The 22,451-nt window shown below is 36.9% G+C and overlaps 1 protein-coding gene and 1 pseudogene across 2 annotated transcripts in view; one reads left to right on the plus strand and one right to left on the minus strand.

The window, feature by feature from the left end:
* The window catches only part of LRP1B (LDL receptor related protein 1B), a gene marked incomplete at its 3' end in the record, with an annotated part of 1,847,377 nt that overhangs the window by 1,791,624 nt on the left and 33,302 nt on the right, over window positions 1–22,451 (minus strand). The window lies entirely within an intron of this gene.
* LOC308630721 (signal peptidase complex catalytic subunit SEC11A-like) lies at window positions 7,435–7,804 on the plus strand (annotated as a pseudogene). Its single transcript has one exon. The product of its transcript is annotated as a signal peptidase complex catalytic subunit SEC11A-like (transcript).

A 22,451-nucleotide genomic window follows, 5' to 3' on the forward strand; every position in this document is an offset into this window, starting at 1 on the left:
TTTATTTGACAGATTTTTATAGAGCTACCTACCAGCACAGTGTTTCCTTAATTCCTAAACCATTTAATCTCTTAAAGTGGTAGTATTACTAGCACTATCTTCAAAGAAAACAAACTGGGACTGTAAGAGATGACATCACTTGTCCAAGTGGGTAAGTGGTAGAACCAAGATTCTGACTCAGGCAGATTTGGCTTCAGAGTTCTTGCTGTTAACCACTATGTGATGTTGACTTGTCCACAAGGCAATCAACTGATAACACTCAACTGATTTCAACATTTTTTTTCTACCTAAAATAATCTTGCATTTTTTTAAGTGTATTTGGAAATAAAAACTCCAAAGGTTTGTTTCAACATTGTCTATGGCCAATAAGCATTTCTTCAAGAAACTCATAACAGTAAATGAGATTGGCAGGACTAATATTTACTTAGTACATCAACAATGTCTGAATTATGACCCATGTACCAGTATGCCATTTGTATTTTTACTCTTTGACTAAACACCATTCTAAAAAACACAGGCAGGATGAATTAAACATTAGACAAAATGGCTTTAGCTTCCCCCCCCCAATAGAATAACTTGCAGAAAACCCCACCAAATATTATAGCAAGTGCAATCATTTGAAGAGAGAATTCTGATTCCCAAGAAACAGTAGGCATTTATTATGATTCAGTAAATGCAAATTCTGGGGAATCAGGTTAATCCTTGGATAACTGAGAGCAGCTACTAGCTGGGGTTTCTAGTTGGAGAAACCAAGACTGACCTTGTCTGACCTCAGTGGTGTTCAGCAAAACAACCCCATGGTTAGAGTACAGTGGTTAAAGGTAGCTGCTGAGGAGCAGAGCAGCCCAAGGGTAAGGACAGCGACACCACAAAAGCCAAATCACTTTTTTCCCAGCTTCGCCTTATATTAAAGGGAACAGTCAAGTCATGGTAAGTACAAAATGCAAATAATCAGAAATAAATAAAAATAAATTATACAGTGAAAAAATAAATCCTTTATACTGAAAATAGTAAGCTTCAGTGCAACTTGTAATATTTAGGGAAAAAGAAAATGTTTGTTTTTAACTATATGATGGGCTATGTTTCTAGGAAGGAGACATGGAATGTCTTTTGCTACCCACCAATCAACATCTGTGCATAGTATGAGGAGTGTTTCAACAGAGTATTAAGTTGTTAGACTTTACAAGTGACAAGAATCTAGGTATTATCAGTAGAGGAAAGATTTGGGGGATGATGATGTGACAGCTAGTGATACAGAGATGAGAAGTCAGGATGGACAGATAGAAGGCCATGGAGCATGATATTTAACTTGCCATTAAGGGAAGATTTATCCAACAAGAAATTTATGGGCATGCAAATGCCAGGAGGCTCATGTGTCTAAATAAATAAGTGGAGTTGAGGCTTCTCTCTTAGCCTCACTACTTCTAATTTATGAACATTATGAAACTAGCTCTTCTGAGTTTTCTGATCCTTTCTCATGCCCCACTTTCCTTATCTTTCTTCTGCTAATCTTCAGTAAACTTCCCTTTCTCTCATATAGAACTTCTTAAGTAGGCAGTGTCTATAATGCAATTTTAAAAGTAAAATTGTCATAAACAAATATCATATTTTGAAGAAATGAAGTATGATTAATTATATTTAATGATTATCCCATAATACTTCTGAAAAGGCTCCTGGATATTTTTTTTCATGCAAGTATGCATAAACAAGTATTTTTTAGATAATCTGTTTTACACTTAATAGAATATGGTTTCTCTCAAGAAATTTAGATGGATATCCAGTATATATTTAGTTCATTGTAAACTGTAAGTTAATTTCCTGATGGATAAAGGAACTTGAATAACCCATTCTAAATTTACATGCAGCAAGAAAACATTTTAAAATAGGTGTCATTTAAATTTTAATTAGTGCATCTTAAAATTGTGCTAGATAATACATTAAATAGGGCAAAAAGTCTTTATCAAATGTCACGACTGGCCAGTGGCTATCACCTTTCTGATTTACAATCTGTTCTCCAAACAAGGATAATAAAATTAAATGAATCTGTTTTTAGTCATGTATTACAGAGATATTCTAAAAGGTGTTTGGATGGAGCTATATCTTCCCAAACTTCTGTACTATATTTGGCACTGTTATTCTTGCCTCAAATTTCTCTACACTCTTGTTTTTCCTGACCCATATTCTTCTGTTTCTCCTCTATCTTCTCTGATCATCATCCCCTTCTCTTCCTATTCTCTTCCTGAACTTCCAATTTTGACCTCTCTAGGCTTCTGTTTTCTTTAAAACTGTCCAATCTTGCTGGTGCTCTTTAAGGCAATCTCACACACTTGCACCATTTCACCCTGAAGTTGATAAGTGTTATTTCATTTGTTCCAAAAATATACAATTTTCCCCAAATTTTCAAATCCTTGCCTATAACTTGTCTTTCAGACATTTCTGGATTCCTCACTCCTACATCCATCACCAAGCACTATTACTCCTACCTCTATAACATTTCTTCAACATTTATATCCTAACCCCCACCCTCGGTCAACCACTTTTGCCAGTAACTTTTCTGCCCTTATCATCTCATCCTTAGATTACTATTACAGTTACCTAAATTGTCCCCCTTGCCTATAATTTTGCCCCTCATAGAGCCACTTCCCTCATAATTGGAAAAATGTTCTGCCTAAATGGCATATCTGACCTTTATAGGTCCTGCTTAAAATCTGCAATGGTTCCCAGTGGTTTATAGAATAAAGTCCAAGCTCTTTAATCTGACATAAAATGAGGCCCTGAAACTTTCCAGCTTCAATTTTTGTCTGATTCTCATTAAAATTTACACCTCAGAAATATTTACTTCACTGAAGTTCACCACATGACACGGGTTTCTTCTCACATCCAGCTGTCTCTCTACACACTCTTCATCCTCTCACATACTTTCCCGGGATAACTGTGTTTAATTCACAGGTCAACCTTTTCAGGACGCCTTTCTGGCTTCCCAGGTAGGATTGTTATTTGTGTCTCCTCATTTGCCTCATATTAATATGTAACATATGACAATCTTTATCATGACACCAGTAATGGAGTGCTACTTTTATGCCTTTCTATAACCATCTATTCCACTGGACTGTTAACTCATTGAAGGTAGAACATCTATCTATTCATTCAATCAATAATCATTTGCTGGTTACTTATAAAAAGACAGGTACTGAGTTAGGTACTAAAGAAAGATGTTAACCAAGTATTCTTCCCCTACATGCATATAATTATTAAATATGAATTTAAGGTATACAAAAGATAAACTTCCTTTTCTCTGTTGGCCCCACATATTCATATCTCATATTGTATTATTTATATACTTTCTTATTAATAAAAGCATCCAGTAGAAATTTCTCTCTCTCTCTCTCTCTTTCTCTCTCTCTCTCTCTCTCTCTTTCTCTCTCTCTCTCTCTCTCTCTCTGTGTGTGTGTGTGTGTGTGAGTGAGTGAGAGAGAAAGAGAGAGAGAATTTGCCCATATTCTTTGAGGTTGTACACAGGACCATTGTAATACTCAACCTAATTTGACCTTTATTACTAACGTAACTCATATTTTCAATTCTTCAATTTATATTTGAATATGGTTTGACTATGTACATGTAGTGCTTTGCATATATTAAGGATAAGTGGTGATTTAACAGTTAGCCAAGATAGGGCTGATGCCACTGGACTGCAGACCTCTGTACCTTTGGTCATGCTCATCTAGAAATCATAGTTTGATCTACATCTGAGAGTATCCTGGCAGTCATTGCTCAATGGCTACATTATTTGTAAACCTCTAACAATACTTACTTAGTATTCATGGGCTCTGGTTTCCATTCCCAGCACTCTGGAGGGGTGGGATTGAGAAATAGTAAAAATATGGGGTAGTTACACTGCAACCTGCTACTTGTGATCTAAGTTCTAAGGAAATAAAAAGTTGCATAATAGTAAGACACCTTATGTAACCAATAAAGCACTTAGCATGTCTAGAAGAACCTCTTCAAGAGCAAAAATGGATCATTTTCCAAGGGTGAAATATTACTGCAGCTGGTCAACCTATTTTTGAAATATGTGAGTCTTTAGAAATGGACATACTTATCCTTCTTAGAAATGGATACTGTATTGATTCTTTTCCCTTGGCTATGGTATTACCCAGAAAACAGGGGAAGATTTCTAGTAGAGTTAATATCTTAAAATATAGTGTGTCTCCATGTAGAGTTTCTGGATTTAGAAAATAAAACTATAAGATTTCAAACTAAATGTAAATTTCAGATTAACAGCAAATATCTGATATTTAGGAACAAATTTGAGTATCCTGTATTTTATATGTCATTTGACTTTCTGGGTAGTTGTAGAGACAAATGAGTATTATTTTATATTTAAGTAACACAATTAAAAATCTCACTGTCATCAAGAAAGTAATGCGGCTTCCACTCCAATTTATATTCTATTTTTTGGCCGTTGTAAAGTTTTTTCCAACTCTTTCCCCTTTTCCCATGTGACTAATTACTCTTCTGAGACTTTTACATTTCAGGACAATGTTGACCACTCATTATTATCATGCCAAAGCCAGTTTTCTTGCTTGGTAATAACAGCTACTTATTTCAACAGGGAGAAAAAAAAATGAAAGAGTAATATGGAGACTTGTAGCTTTCTATTTTATTTCTATTTCTCAAAATATTATTCTATGGTAATTAGAGGAGTTAGTAGTAATTGGCCTGATATCTCAAACACTTTATGGATTTGGGGTGGGGGAAAAATGGAAACCTAGGAGCGACAGAACAATTTAAGGAATCTTTCTGTGCTGTTTCAGTAAACTACTCTTTTTCTGAACTTAGCTTAATATAAAGCTAGGATTCTGTAGGCTTGACATGTCTTACTTAGGAAGTAATTCTAAAAGGAAATGTAAATGAAATATTCAGAATTATTTACATGAATTATAATAAAAGGGCAAGTTATTTCAGTACAGATCTCCAAAGAGAAATTATGAGAACAAAAATCAGAAGGTGTTTTTCTCTCTGAGTTTCTGCCACTTATTAACATGTAAACATATTCCAGCAATCATTTTCATTTCATTAGTAAAATATCACACCTTTTCTGCGAATTAAGAATAATACTCTGTAATTCTTTTCTGCCTAACAAAGACAAGGAACCACAGAGAAAGATAAAGTGTCTACTAAGCTAGATCCTTTGTAAATACCACTGTACTGAATATAACAGCCTTTCTTAAGCCTAAGAACAGATAATTCTGTTTCAAGCAAGAGATAAGCTCAATTAGCACACAGATAGCAAGCTGTACTTTACAGGAACACTATCTCTTCCTGCCTAAAATGACCTTTTGCAAAGTAAAGTAGTTTCAAAATTAAATCTCAGATATTAATATATTTTCCTCTCATTCTTTCTGAAGAATACATGTGTATAAATGTTTTATGGTTTAGATATTAGGTGTTCCCCAAAAGCTTATGAGTGCAATAATGCAAGCAGGTTTAGTGGTGACATGGTTGGGTTATGAGAGCCTTAACCCAATCAGTGAATTAATTCCCTGATAGGGGTTAACTGAGTGGTAACTGAAGGCAGGTAGTATGTGGCTGAAGGAGGTGGGTCATAAGGGGGTGTGTCTTTTGGGTATATATTTTGTATGTGTCACACTTTTCTGCCATGATATTCTACCTCACTTCAGGCCCCAAGAAATAGAATAGGCAGTCTATGGACTAAGACCTCTGAAACTGTGATCCCCAAAATAAACTTTACCTTCTCTAATTTTTCTTGTCAGGTCTTTTGTTTGTAGCAAAGAAAAAGCTGACTAAAACAACAAAAATATGTTCATACATACAATATTTCATTGTAAAAAATATGCAAGTTAGTAATTGTTCATATGTCAAAAGCCATTCACCAAAAGATTAAAAGCTTCCTTCTAACAGAGTGGCTTTTTAATATAATCATATTTTACATACAAACTGCCTTTGAAAAATAAGCGTTCCATATTGCAAGATTCACCAATGTCCAGTATTACATTTTCCACCAAGAATATTAGTTAATACTATTAAATATATAAAAGGTAAGGATAGGGTCCCTATATTAGTTACAAATCAGTCTCTTTGTCTGTCTCTCTCTCTTTCTGTCTCTCTCTCTCTCTCTCACACACACACACACACACACACACACACATACACATGCACACACATAGAAAAAAAGAACACAAATATCTGTTTATCTCAGAAATCAGTGCTAAAAAAAAATCTTCCTAAATACATTTAGTTGGCATATTTTATTTGTTGGTTTTTTTTTTAAAGAGAGAGTGAGAGAGAGAGAGAGAGAGAGAATTTTTAATATTTATTTTTTAGTTCTCGGCGGACACAACATCTTTTGTTGGTATGTGGTGCTGAGGATCGAACCCGGGCCGCACGCATGCCAGGCGAGCGCGCTACCGCTTGAGCCACATCCCCAGCCCTATTTGTTGGTTTTTATATTGTCTAATTAGGGATGAATTTTGCATTTTGAATAGTACATGAGCAAATAGAATGATTGTGTTGGTGAATAAAATTCATAAATGTGTGTGAAAACTCTATCTGGTTAAATGAAATGATTGAACAACACTTCAGTTATCAGTCATCATGATATTCTTTTAAATCAAGACACTCTTTCCTTAAAGCTAGTTATAGATGGTCAAAGCTGTCTGTCTAAAATAATACTTTATTAACATTATTAAATGGCAAATTAATTTTGAAATAGTCCTGATTTTATTCAGTAATTATTTAACTTATAAATACAGGTGCATTATTATAGGCAGTAAATAGTATGATTTTGTGTTGCAAATACTTTTTTCAGGCACTGGGAATATATTTAGTGAAGACAACAGATCCAAGTCTGTCAACAAGAGGTCCAAGTATGTCACATTCATGGAGCTTACATTCTTTCAAGTGAAAAAGAGAGTCGGCAAAATATAGCATTACAAACACAATATTAATTAAGTTTTTTTTCCCTGTAATTACTTCTTGAGAATGTACAATACTCTTTGATAGATAATGTGGATCATGCAGAAATTTATATAATATGGCCTTCTTCGAGACATTGATGCACTCGAGCAGAAGACAGACACAACTATAATAAGACATAAGGTAGAATGAAATGCATAGATCCAACATATCTTGCAACTGATAAGAAGCAGAAGATTTTAAGACTTAAGAAAGACTGGAAAAGTCTTTATGGAAAATGATTTTTGTGTAATAAGTATGAATAAAAAGGACATCCCATGCTTTAGAAATACAAACACAAAAAGTTCAGGCCAGGTGAGCCCCGCCAGCACACCAGCGGTTCCCCCAGAAGGTCATCTAGTACTTCCCTCCTGCGGGTGTCCCACTAGCAGTCCCGCCAAGCTGTCTCTACAGACTTCTTGGACATTATGTGGTGGATGAACAAGAGGCAGTGGCAACATGGAACCTGCATTTCATAGAGGAGATCTCCTTCTATCAAATCTGAGTTGAAACTCCCATATGAGTGGGAGAAATTGTTGTTTGGGGAATAGAAGGAAAGTCCCGTCACTGAGTTCAGCGAGTCTTGAAGATTCACGAAAAGCAAAATGGGCATATCAAATTTTTGATCAAACGAGATAATAATGCTGTTGATGACCAAGTCCTCTATAAACAAGAACAACACCGGCTAGAGAAAAAAAGATGTTGTGGTAGAGCCAGAGGATTTGTTCCTTAGATTGGAATTGAGAGGATCCTCATGAATGACTATCCTAAATTTAAGTATGCAGTAGTTTTTTTGTTGGGTTTATTCATGCTGGTCCATCGTGAGTAAGTCTGCCTTGCTGTTCCTGGAAAGATGCTGTACATTTTGTTACTGAACGTTTGGAGGAGCTATCGGTCTGTGATTGATAGTATGGAGAACACACATGTTGGTGCTTCCTGGTAGCCCTGGTTTACATTAGTTTATGTTTCCACTGAAGAATCTGTTTGGGCAGGTGCCTGTGCCCTAGAGTGCACTCAAGGGGACTTTTAGTCACAGGATTTCATATGTTGTTATTGTCACACTTTCACAGTTTTGTATATCAGTGAATTTTTTATATTAAAAGTGTGAGCCAAAGCGGAAAAAAAAAGTTCAGCTCAAATTCTTTGCAGGGCAGGAGGGGTCCATCTACAAAAGTCATGATGCTGTTGACCAGTATAGTCTGAGAGAAGGAAGAAACAGTAAGTTGAAGGTAGATTATCATGCATCTTAAATGTAATAATAAGAGTTAAATTATACCTCTATAGACAGTTAAAAGCTAAAAATCTCTCAGGAGTATGATATATTGATACAAAAAAAGGAAACAAATTTAACCAGCAAACTAGAAAGAGCAAAGTTTAAGCCTGCTCAAAAACTCATGATATGTTCAGAAATATTTTTCTAAAAGGTCAAGTATTAATCAAATAAGCATTATACACATAATACAAATCTTCTGAGAGTTTTATTTTATACTTCCATACCCTGTTATGATTTGGTCTTTATTCCCTCATATCTCTAACAGACATGGTTTTGATTACATGTCATATAACTGGCTGCATGTTACATCCAAAATCTTTGTGAATTACTATCACACAAACACACACACACACAAAAAAAAAAAAACCACGAAGTTATCAGATATATTTTCTAACTAAGTGAATAATGAGAAAATATGTAAATGTTAACAATTTCTCTTTTCATATTATATTACAAGCTTTTAGAGCATCATTTTATGGATTACTTAACAAAAAATCTAAGCTTTGCAGGAAACAAGGAAAAATTGAAAATCTGATTTCTGAATGTCTTTAAAAGTTACTATAATACTATTTTATCATTTATTTATTCATTCATTTTTGCACCATTGAGGTTTGAAACAGAGCCTTCCATATATCAAACATTCTATTCTGAGACACATTCCCAGCCCTCAATTATTACTTATACACACAATTTTTGCATATAGTTATAAGACTCAGTTTTCTCACTATAAAAATTATATCAGTTAAATTTCAAGTTGTTTTGAGGATCACTTATATTCACTTCACCTGTGTTATGTCAAATCCTCATACCAACCTTGTAATTTAGCAATTTGCATTAATTACCATTTTACAGGTGAACAAACTGAGGCTTATAAGTATGTCCAGAAATAAAAGTCTTTTCTACCTCAACCCAACCTCCACTCTCTCCCATCTACCTTGCTAATATACCAATTGTAAATCACACAGAGATGAGAATAATTACACATAAGGAGGATAATGAGAATGTGATGTTTTAAAAAATATTCAAGACTGCCTTTTATAGGAGATGTATTCAAGATTGGAAACAAAAAATATCGCAAATAATCTCTCACCAATTATTTTCACATTTTGAATCAAGAATGTGAATTATTTATATGAATCATATGGAACTGTGAAACCAGAATGTGCAAGTTGACTTAATGAAAAATGAACTAGCAATACAAAGTACTATCTACTTGGTATTCTTGTTCCTAACTTATTCTTAGCCTCTAGGGGAATTTCATCATATAAAAACTTTTAAGAACTTTAAGTGGATGTATAGTTTCTAGCATTTAACTACAGTTCATTTATGTGCAAAATGAACTAATATTAGAAGCTCAAGAAATATCAAGATGGGGTAAATATGAAATGTGATGAACACTTTTTTAATTTAAAAATGATTTCAATTTTATTCCAATAGTTCTTCCTTAAAGAAAAGACATATTACATTAAATTCATAGATAAGGCCAAAAATTCTTTAGGGATTGCATTGAAAATTTCTCTCATTGGTTATGTTTTATTTTTTTTATTTTTTTTTTTAAAGAGAGAGTGAGAGAGGAGAGAGGGAGAGAGAGAGAGAGAGAGAGAGAGAGAGAGAGAGAGAGAGAGAGAGAGAGTTTTTAATATTTATTTTCAGTTCTCGGCAGACACAACATCTTTGTTGGTATGTGGTGCTGAGGATCGAACCCGGGCCGCACGCATGCCAGGCAAGCGCACTACCGCTTGAACCACATCCCCAGCCCTATGTTTTATTTTTTGATTAACTGTTGAGTAGATAAAATCTGCCTTAGTTACCAGGAGTATTTTCTGTAATTACCTGCTCTTTAAGCAAAGAACTGAATAAGAAGGGTGTTCTTTTTAAAAATGAAGTATAAATGTCATTTAATATTTACCTAACACTTCTATTTTTGGAGGCAGGCTCACTTTTTAAGCTTTGTCCAAAGTATTTACATTTTAGAGCTGAAGTGTTTTTCTTTCCAGTGAGAGGCAATTTTATTTTGAAATCCAATGAATTAGTATATGATCCTTTCCTTAGAAACAGGCTCAAATAAACTGAGAAAATTTATCCCTCTCGCATCTAGTGGCATCAAAGTACTCATTTGATCATTACAATTTTTTTTTGCTTTATCAAACATCTTTTAATCATCAAATATTTAGCATTTAGAAGCTTTCATAATCATTTTTCATTATTTTCAATTTTGATAAATACAGATATGTATGTTCTGGCTTTTCTATATAAGTACTTCAACATAAGCAGTTTCCTAGCTATGCTGTAGTCTGCTAAGATGTGATTTTATTTTATTTTTTTATTGGTTGTTCAAAACATTACATAGTTCTTGATATATCATATTTCACACTTTGATTCAAGTGGGTTATGAACTCCCATTTTTACCCCGTATACAGATTGCAGAGTCACATCAGTTACACTTCCACTGATTGACATATTGACATACTCATGTCTATTGTATTCTGCTGCCTTTCCTGTCCTCTACTATCCCCCCTCCCCTTCCCTCCCCTCTTCTCTCTCTACCCCCTCTACTGTAATTCATTTCTCCCCCTTGTATTATTTTCCCCTTTCCCCTCACTTCCTCTTGTATGTAATTTTGTATAACCCTAAGGGTCTCCTTCCATTTCCAAGCAATTTCCCTTCTCTCTCCCTGTCCCTCCCACCTCTCATCCCTGTTTAATGCTAGTCATCTTCTCATGCTCTTTTTCCCTACTCTGTTCTTAGTTACTCTCCTTATATCAAAGAAGACATTTGGCATTTGTTTTTTAGGGATTCGCTAGCTTCACTTAGCATAATCTGCTCTAATGCCATCCATTTCCCTCCAAATTCTATAATTTTGTCATTTTTTAATGCAGAGTAATACTCCATTGTGTATAAATGCCACATTTTTTTTATCCATTCGTCTATTGAAGGGCATCTAGGTTGCTTCCACAGTCTTGCTATTGTGAATTGTATTGCTATGAACATCGATGTAGCAGTGTCCCTGTAGCATGCTGTTTTTAGGTCTTTAGGGAATAGACCCAGAAGGGGAATAGCTGGATCAAATGGTGGTTCCATTCCCAGCTTTCCAAGAAATGTCCATACTGCTTTCCAAATTGGTTGCACCAATTTGCAGTCCCACCAACAATGTACAAGTGTACCCTTTTCCCCACATCCTCGGCAGCACTTGTTGTTGTTTGACTTCATAATGGCTGCCAATCTTACTGGAGTGAGATGATATCTTAGGGTGGTTTTGATTTGCATTTCTGTGACTGCTAGCGATGGTGAGCATTTTTTCATGTACTTGTTGATTGATTGTGTGTCCTCCTCTGAGAAGTGTCTGTTTAGGTCCTTGGCCCATTTGTTGATTGGGTTATTTGTTATCTTATTGTCTAATTTTTTGAGTTCTTTATATACTCTGGATATTAGGGCTCTATCTGAAGTGTGAGGAGTAAAGATTTATTCCCATGATGTAGGCTCCCTATTTACCTCTCTTATTGTTTCTTTTGCTGAGAAAAAACTTTTTAGTTTGAGCAAGTCCCATTTGTTGATTCTAGATATTAATTCTTGTGCTATGTGTGTCCTACTGAGGAATTTGGAGCCCGACCCCACAGTATGTAGGTCGTAGCCAACTTTTTCTTCTATCAGATGCCTTGTCTCTGGTTTGATATCAAGCTCCTTGATCCATTTTGAGTTAACTTTTGTGCATGGTGAGAGAAAGGGATTCAGTTTCATTTTGTTGCATATGGATTTCCAGTTTTCCCAGCACCATTTGTTGAAGATGGTATCCTTCCTCCATTGCATGCTTTTAGCCCGTTTATCAAATATAAGAAAGTTGTAGTTTTGTGGGTTGGTTTCTGTGTCCTCTATTCTGTACCATTGGTCCACCCGCCTGTTTTGGTACCAATACCATGCTGTTTTTGTTACTATTGCTCTGTAGTATAGTTTGAAGTCTGGTATCGCTATACCACCTGATTCACACTTCCTGCTTAGCATTGCTTTTGCTATTCTGGGTCTTTTATTTTTCCATATGAATTTCATGATTGCTTTATCTATTTCTACAAGAAATGCCATTGGGATTTTGATTGGCATTGCATTAAACCTATAGAGAACTTTTGGTAGTATCGCCATTTTGATAATGTTAGTTCTGCCTATCCATGAACAGGGTATATTTTTCCATCTTCTAAGATCTTCTTCAATTTCTCTCTTTAGGGTTCTGTAGTTTTCATTGTATAAGTCTTTTACCTCTTTTGTTAGGTTGATTCCCAAGTATCTTATTTTCTTTGAGGATATTGTGAATGGAGTGGTTGTCCTCATTTCCATTTCAGAGGGTTTGTCGCTGATATACATAAATGCCTTTGATTTATGCGTGTTGATTTTATATCCTGCCACTTTGCTGAATTCATTTATTAGCTCTAATAGTTTCTTTGTAGACCCTTTTGGGTCTGCTAGGTATAGAATCATATCATCTGCAAATAGTGATAATTTAAGTTCTTCTTTTCCTATTTTTATGCCTTTAATTTCTTTCGTCTGTCTAATTGCTCTGGCCAGTGTTTCGAGAACTTTGTTGAACAGAGGTGGTGAGAGAGGGCATCCCTGTCTTGTTCCAGATTTTAGAGGGAATGCCTTCAATTTTTCTCCATTCAGAATGATGCTAGCCTGGGGCTTAGCGCAGATTGCTTTTACAATGTTGAGGTATGTTCCTGTTATCCCTATTTTTTCGAGAGTTTTGAACAAAAAGGGATGCTGTACTTTGTCGAATGCTTTTTCCGCATCTATCGAGATGATTATATGGTTCTTATTTTTAAGTCTATTGATGTGGTGGATAACATTTATTGATTTCCGTATATTGAACCAGCCTTGCATCCCAGGAATGAATCCTACTTGATCATGGTGTACAATTTTTTTTATATGATTTTGTATCTGATTCGCCAGAATTTTATTGAGGATTTTTGCGTCTAGGTTCATTAGAGATATAGGTCTGTAGTTTTCTTTCTTTGAAGTGTCTTTGTCTGGTTTAGGAATCAGAGTGATGTTGGCCTCGTAGAATGAATTTGGAAGTTCTCCCTCTTTTTCTATTTCCTGAAATAGCTTGAAAAGTATTGGTATTAGTTCCTCTTTAAAGGTTTTGTAAAACTCTGCTGTATACCCATCCGGTCCTGGGCATTTCTTAGTTGGTAATCTTTTGATGGTTTCTTCTACTTCCTCAATTGATATTGGTCTGTTTAGGTTGTCTATATCCTCCTGTCTCAATCTGGGTAGATCATATGACTTAAGAAATTTATCGATGCCTTCACTATCTTCTATTTTATTGGAGTATAAGGATTCAAAATAATTTCTGATTATCTTCTGTATTTCTGAAGTGTCTGTTGTGATATTGCCTTTTTCATCCCGTATGCTAGTAATTTGAGTTCTCTCTCTTCTTCTCTTCGTTAGCATGGCTAAGGGTCTGTCCATATTATTTATTTTTTCAAAGAACCAACTTTTAGTTTTATCAATTTTTTCAATTGTTTCTTTTGTTTCAATTTCATTAATTTCAGCTCTGATTTTAATTATTTCTTGCCTTCTACTTCTTTTGCTGTTGTTTTGCTCTTCTTTTTCTAGGATTTTGAGATGAAGTATGAGATCATTTATTTGTTGGTTTTTTCTTTTTTTAAGGAATGAACTGCATGCAATGAATTTTCCTCTTGGAACTGCTTTCAATGTGTCCCAAAGATTCCGATATGTTGTGTCTGTGTTTTCATTTATCTCTAAGAATTTTTTAATTTCCTCCTTAATGTCTTCTATAACCCATTGATCATTCAGTAACCTATTGTTCTTTCTCCAAGTGATGCATGATTTTTCCTTCCTTCTTTTATCGTTGATTTTCAGTTTCATTCCATTATGGTCAGATAAGATGCATGGTATTATCTCTACTCCTTTATATTGTCTAAGAGTTGCCCTGTGACATAATATATAATCTATTTTTGAGAAGGATCCATGTGCTGCTGAGAAAAAAGTGTAACTGCTTGATGTTGGGTGGTATATTCTATATATGTCAATTAAGTCTAGGTTGTTAATTGTGTTATTGAGTTCTATAGTTTCCTTATTCAACTTTTGTTTGGAAGATCTGTCCAGTGGTGAGAGAGGTGTGTTGAAGTCTCCCATGATTATTGTATGGTGGTCTATTAGACTCTTGAACTTGAGAAGAGTTTGTTTGATGAACATAGCTGCACCATTGTTTGGGGCATATATATTTATGATTGGTATGTCTTGTTGGTGTATGGTTCCCTTGAGCAGTATGTAGTGTCCCTCTTTATCCCTTTTGATTAACTTTGTCTTGAAATCTATTTTATTTGATATGAGTATGGACACTCCTGCTTGTTTCCAAAGTCCATATGAGTGATATGATTTTTCCCAACCTTTCACCTTCAGTCTATGTATGTCTTTTCCTATCAAATGCGTCTCCTGTAGGCAGCATATTGTTGGGTCATGTTTTGTGATCCATTCTACTAGCCTGTGTCTCTTAATTGGTGAGTTTAAGCCATTAACATTTAGGGTTATTATTGAGATATGGGTTATCCTTCCAGCCATATTTGTTTATTTATGTTACTGAATATGGTTTGTTTTCCTCTTTGATTATTTTCCCCCCTTTACTGTCCTACCTCCCACTGTTGGTTTTCATTGTTATTTTCCATTTCCTCTTCCTGTAATGTTTTGCTGAGGATTTTTTGGAGAGATGGTTTTCTAGCTGCAAATTCTTTTAACTTTTGTTTATCATGGAAGGTTTTAATTTCATCTTCCATCTTGAAGCTTAATTTTGCTGGATACACAATTCTTGGTTGGAACCCATTTTTTTTCAGTGTTTGAAATATGTTATTTCAGGATCTTCTAGCTTTCAAAGTCTGTGTTGAGAGATCAGCTGTTATCCTGATTAGTTTACCCCTAAATGTAATCTGCTTCCTTTCTCTTATAGCTTTTAAAATTCTCTCCTTATTCTGTATGTTGGGCATCTTCATTATAATGTGTCTAGGTGTGGATCTCTTATGATTATGCACATTCGGCATCCTGTAGGCTTCTAGGATTTGGGATTCTGTCTCGTTCTTCAAGTCTGGGAAGTTTTCTCGAATTATTTCATTGAAGAGATTGCTCATTCCTTTGGTTTGGAGCTCTGTGCCTTCCTGTATCCCAATGACTCTTAAGTTTGGTCTTTTAATGTTATCCCATATTTCTTGGATGTTCTGCTCATGGTTTCTTAACAGTCATGCTGAGCTGTCTATGTTCTTTTCAAGTTGAAATACTTTGTCTTCATTGTCTGATGTTCTATCTTCTAAGTGTTCTACTCTGCTGGTAGTATTCTCAATTGAGTTTTTAAGTTGGTTTATTGCTTCCTGCCTTTCTAGGATTTCTGTTTGTTTGTTTTTTATAACCTCTATCTCCCTGTATAGTTGGTCTTTTGCTTCCTGGATTTGTTTATGTATTTCATTGTTGAAGAGATCTTTCATTGTCTGATTTTGCTGTCTAATGTCTTCCTTGAGACTCCAGATCATCTGAAGCATGTATCTCCTGAATTCTTTATCTGACATTCCATCTGCTGCAGATATTACCTCTTCTAACGTTGAGTTGACCTGCATTGCATGTGGTCCTTTCTTTCCTTGTCTCTTCATACTGTTCACGTTTCTTTCTGCTTACTGAGACTATTGTGTTGTTGAATTTTCCCCCATATATTTGTATTACTCTTGTATAGTTGCAAAGTCTCCCGCGCAGGCGCGGGCAGGGGCTCTGCTCCTCCTCCAATTGGGGCACTGTGCCTACCACTTCGGCAGGCCGCTGGGCCTGTTCTGCTGGTTGGTAGTAGATGCGCCTACCTTGCAGGCGCGTGGGGCGGCTCTGCCACTCCCAGGTTGCTGGGCCTGACCTGCTGGTGGGTTGCAGGTCTGGCTACCTTGCAGGCGCGGGGGGAGGGCGCACACCTATTTGTATTTAGACAGTTACGCGAAATGGAGGACATAATGCTTGGGATGAAAGTTGGGGGGAAGGGGAAGGTAGGTGCTCTTGAAAAGAAAGAAGGAGAGGGAGATAGATAGCATAGAAGAGAATGGAAACAGCAGTAAAACTTGGAAGGGGAGAGAGAGAGGGAAAAGGGAGAGAAAAAATTAAAATGAAATAGGAAATAAAATTAGGTCTTAGAGATCCATTTTCTTCTCTTCCCGTAGGCAAAGCTGTGCCCTCTGGGCTGAGTTTTGCCCTCAATGTGTCAACAGCAATCCCTGTAAGGCGGTTCCTGGGAGTCTCTCAATCCTGTTGGTCCAGAGCCGTTTCACTTCTACGGCCCCTCCTCCTCTTCCTCCTGCCAGCCAGCCAGGTCCTGCTCACCGGAGGCAGTTCCCCAAGGATTTGGTTACACTTTCAGCCCCACCGAGTGCTCTATTTCCCTAACTACTGAGCACTCTCGCTTTCATTCATCTAAGCCCCAGTGCTGTGGAGCTGTGGTCTGGGAGTCAATTGTTTAATTTTTCCGGACCCCTTTGGTGGGCACACCTTCGGAATCTGGCAGCTAAGACCATTGGTGTCGCTGCTGGTGGTAATAGGAGTTTGGGGTCGAGGATCCCCTCTACTTCCCTCAGCCCCTACAGTCACAACCACACTGCTGGCGGTAGGAGGAGCTGGGGGTCTGGAGTGTCCTCTGTTTCCCTCCGCCCCTACCGTCACACCCTCTCAGTTCGCGGTTGGGGGATTTGGGGGTGGGGAGTCTTCTCTGCTTCCCTCTGCCCCTACAGTCATGCCCTCGTCACTGGAAGTAGGGGGAGTTGGGGGTCGAGAGTCCTTTGGCCCTTACGGTCACGCCCACGGAGAGATTTTGAAGTTTCCCGGTTGTTTGTATCTGGTGTGGGTGGGAGTCACACACCTGCTAAAGTAGATTCCACTGGGAAGGAATCTCTTTGGCCGAACTTTGGTGACTTCCCCTCTCTGCTATGGCGGGCCCCTGGCTCCTTCCCGGAGTGTCCGAAGGGAGGGGTGGAACTGGGTTGCCTCTGGTCTGACACAATCTCTGGTTTTAGTTCCCAGTTCACTATTTCATAAAGGGTTGGTTAGATTCCCTTCACGCTGTCTCAGGGCGGGGAGCCGTTCGCCGGGTGGGCGGGGCTGTTAGTAGAGCCGGGAGGGCACGGGCTGTCTGCTGGGCCAGGCGGGGACACTTCTCGCTGTGCCGGGCCACCGGGGGCTGCCTGTAGAGCCGGGCAGCTTCGGCCTCGTGGCTAAGATCCAGGCGGGCGGGGTGGCTGTTTGCTGAGCGAGAGCGGGGCCTCCCGGGACGACGAGATGGCGGGTTCTGTCTGCGGGTTTGGGCGGGCCGCGCCGCTCGGGGCCGCCGGCCGCTTTCTGAAGCGGCTGGTGGCCACGGGATTGTACCTCTGCACCCGCCGGGGGGCCGCCTGTATTGCCGGGCAGCTACGGCCGCGTGGCTACGAGCCTGGCAGGCGTGGTGGCCGTTCGCAGAGCGAGAGCAGGGCCTCCCCGGGACGGCGGGATGGCGGGTGCCGTCTGCGGGTTCGGGCGGGCCGTGCCGCTCTGGGCTGCTGGCCGCTTGCAGAAGAGGCTGATGGCTGTGGGACTGGACCTCCGCGCCTGCGTGGCCGGCCAAGATCCACTTGTCTGGGACAAACTGATACTTCTAATAAACCTACCAATTCCCGGCAGGTCCCCTCTTAACGGAATTTTGCTAGAAGTTCCTCAGTAGGTAGACTGCTGCTGTTCCAATGGGTCTTTCTGATCCCGTTAATGTGGAGACATTGGAATCGCTGCTTCCTCGGCGGCCATGTTGGATCATCCTGAAGTATTTAAAGAACCTTGTGAAGTTAGAAAACCCTGCCACTATTTGATGTATTAGATGCTCTTGGTGATACACTTGGATTCAGTTTTTCTCTCTTGATATTATGATATAAGAAACAATATGGTTGTTGTTTTTCCCTTTTACATTAGAAATTAAGAGAAGAATTTCATATCTTAAAATACAGATAAGTCTTCTGAAAATGCTGGTCTCTCCCTCAAAATATCTTAGACATATAGGAAGAGAATTTGGACTTAAGTTTAATGATATGGATTCAAGATCCACTTCTGCATTTTTAACTATAAGAACATGGGCTAGATTTCTATTACTGTGCAAAAGACACATTTCATTAACCAATTTACTGCTTCTATAACATGCAATCTATTCCTACCATAGACATTTTTTCTCTTTCAGATAGAATAGTTTTTGTTCAGGAAGACAAAATGTCCCACCCCAAAGGATGCATTTTAATTGGTCTAAAACCCATGACTATTATAATTGCCTTTCAAAAAATTCTCTTTTCAGCTTCTCTCAAAGTAAGGGTAAGTATGTGACTTAATCTATACTGATAAAAGGTTAGCAGAAGACTTGAAAATACTTTAGAAAGATTTTCTTCAATGATAAAAGGTGAGAAATACACTAAGTATATACAAATACACAATTCCTTCTGGTATCACTTCTTCCTCCTTTCCTCCTTTAAGTGGTAACGATACCCATAGCTATGATGACCATCTTGCTTCCAAGAAGCAAAAAGTCAGAGGATAAAATATAATATACTGAGAGTGGCAGAGCAAGTGAATAGAAAGAATGTTGATCATAATTGTGCCCAATACCATCTCCACACTGATTTTTTTTTTTTTAAATAGGCATGTGTTTTAGAGAATACTTCAATTACCTTCTTTGCTTTGGGGCATTGCAAATAGGATTTCCTGTTTCACACAGCTAATATTTGAATTCCTTGGTTTGTGTGAATGCATCTAGGATATTCATTGTCACTTAAATATTTATAGTAATTATTTAAAAATAAACACTCTCTGCCTGGTAACTAAGCTGAAATAATGAAAAAGTTGCTGATTTGTGCTAGCTCTTAGTTTTGGGAATTTTTTTGACATTTTGGCATTATCATAGAAAATGCATGTACTAGCTATTTACTCATATGAGAACTTCATAATGATTCTTCAGAAACTATTTTCAATGGTTTAAGTCATATACGTTTTTTAGAAAAAAATATTTAAAAAATTACTTTTAAAAATATAATAAATCTGGTAGAAACAAATTCAATAAGGAAACATCCAGGGAACTTAGGCATCAGATCAGAAGCAATAATTACAGAGATTTAAAAAGAAGCAGGAATAGGGATATAACACAGTGGTAAACCATATGCCTGTCATGTATGAGGCCCTGGGTTCAATTCCAGTGCCACTTCAGGTGTGTACTGGAATCAAATATAAATTTGGGAGAAATGTAGGTAGTGTTGTTTTTTCTCTTGTGTGTGTGTTTTTTTTTTTGCAGGGGGGGGGAGGATTTTACATTTCACATAGGCTTTAAAAGTTTAAATAACAGTTTGGTGTGTGTGTGGGGGGAATTATATATAAAATCCTATTCCCTATTCCCTTTCCTCAATTTTATTTGTCTTCCTTCTATACATTTATAATACTTTTTAAATAGTGCTTTATAGATATACATAAAGGTGAAATTCACTGGGGTACATTTGTACATGTACATAGGATAGTGTAGCCAATTTCATTCTATCATTTCTCTCTTTACCTGTTCCTCCTCGCTCCTCCTCAATCCACTTTCTCTAGTCCACTGATCTCTCTTCTATTTTTATGAGGTTTTTCCCTTGTTTATCTTCCCTTATTTTAGTCTAGTTTCCAAAAATAAAAGAAACATTCTACCTTTGCCTTTCTGAGTCTGCCTTATTAATCCTAGCATGATGTTCTCCAGTTTCATCCCTTTACCAGAAAATGCTACAACTTCATTTTTCCTTACAGCTGAATAAAACTCTATTGTGTATATATATCACATTTTCCTTTTCCACTCATCTGTTGATGGGCACCTGGGCTGGTTTCATAATTTGGCTATCATGAATTGCACTGCTATAACATTGATGTGGTTGTTTCACAATTATATGCCAATTTTAGATCTTTTGGATAAATACTGAGGAGTGAGATTGCTGGGTCATATAGAGGATCCATTCCTAGAATTTGAGGAATATTCATACTGTTTTCAAAGGGGCTGTACTAATTTGCAGTCCCACTAAAATGTATGAGTTTACCTTTTTCCTGATATCCTGGTCAGGATTTAATATTGTAAATAAAATATTACTAATTAAATCATCATCACCATGCTGACTAGAGTGAGATGAAATCTTAATGGCCAATATGTTGGGAGTACAAATTCTACATTTACTCCTAGCCCTTGCAAATTTTCTGGTCTAATTCCTAGGTCTTTGATACACTTAAGAGTTGTGCACGGTAAGTGATAGGGGCTCTACTTTCATTCTTCTACTTATGGATATTCAACTTTCCTACCACCATTTGTTAAAAAAAAGGATACCTTTTCTCCAATACATATTTTTGGCACCTTTTGACAAGGATAAGATTGCTACAAGTAAGTGGGTTTGTCTCTGTGTCTTTTAGTCTATTCCATTAGTCTTTATGTCTATTTTGATGTCAATATCATGTTGTTCTTATTACTATAGCTCTGTAATATAGTTTGAGATGAGGTATTGTGATCCCTCCTGCATTGCTCTTTCTGCATGGGATTGCTTCAGCTCTTCTAATTTTCTTATTCTTCCAAATAAATTTTAAGACTGTTTTTCCTAGTTTTGTGGAGAATTCATTGGAATTTTCATGGGAATTGCATTAATCTGTATATTGCTTTTGGTCATATGATCATTTTGTGAATATCAATTCAACCTACTCAAGAACATGGGAGGTCTTTCCATCTTCTAATGTATTCTTAAATTTCTTTCTTCCATGTTCTATAGTTTTCATTGTAGAAGTGTTTTACATCCTTGGTTAGATTTACTCCCAAGCATTTTGTTTAATTTTTTTTTTAGGTCATTATGACTGGGATGGTTTTACTGATTTCTTTTTCAGTAGATTCACTGGAATATAGGAAAGTGATTGCTTTATGTATGTTGATTTTAATTTCTGATATTTTGCTGAATTCATTTTTCAGCTCTAGAAGTCTTCTGGTACAGATTTTTTGGGTAAAAGCTAAATATAGGATCAATTTGAAGTATACTACCTCCTCTAACACCAAAATCACAAGAGAGCAAAAGACATACATTTTCAATGCATGCTTTTCCATCTATAAATCTGTGCTTTACTTTTCTCAGTATCTCCAGTCATCCAACATGTACTTTCTTAGAAATAACTTATTTTTTATCACCTGATATTAGAATTGCTTTGAATGCCTTTTTCATTTTTTCACCATGTCTACATATTTCCTATAGTAATTAAAATTCATGTGATGGCAAATTACATTACATAGCTACATAATTTCCTAGTAGACCATGAGTTTCATGAGAACAAGGTCAATTTTACTCTCTTTCTCTCCTTAATCCCTAGTAAGCTGTTTATTATGTTCCCTGAGGGCAGGGTTACTTTTACTGACTCGAAAATGTAGGAAATAATGTCTTCTACAGGCTATCACAAAAATTGTCCTTCAGCCCACTTTGATATAACAAACTGGGAACAAATGGATAATTAGTATAGATCATTCCTGTTTTAAGAGAGGAAACTCTCTTGAAAAAGTCAAAGGGAATAAATGTGAAAATACAGTTTATATATTTTTTTTCTCTTTTGTCTGTCCATATCACCTATCCACTGACTGTGTGAACTGCAAGTAGAAAGGCAAGATAGGGGAGGAGAAGGAAGGTAACCACCAAAGGAGCAAATCAAATATCCAGGAAGTTAGGTTCATATGCATGTGTGTTGGCAGCCATGGGGTGGGTGGAAAAGAATAGTGCTCTCTAGCAGCTGGGTTAAAGGTAAACAGAGATTCGCAAAGTTAGGAAAAAAAGGGAGAAAGAGTTACATAACAGTGTTAGATCAAACAAATGACATTCTCCTTATAGAGTAAGAAGAATCTGAAAGTGATTTGCAGAAAAATATGGTGAATGCAATGCAACTCAATGTAGAGAAGTTCAAAATCAAGGTTCCAGGAGATTCTGTGTCATCTTCTGGTTCAGAGAAGACATTTCTCACTGCATCCTAACATTATAGAAAAGGCTAGATAGGATCTCTTTTATATGAACATTCATTCCTATCACCTTCTAAAGACACCACTTTCTAATATGGTTACATTTAGGCTAGGTTTCAATGTATGAATTTGGGGTAGGGGGGCAAAAACATTCAAGCTATAGCACTTGGATAATAA

Source organism: Spermophilus citellus (assembly GCF_964194105.1).
Source record: "Spermophilus citellus genome assembly, chromosome: 11".
Lineage (NCBI taxonomy): Eukaryota > Metazoa > Chordata > Mammalia > Rodentia > Sciuridae > Spermophilus > Spermophilus citellus.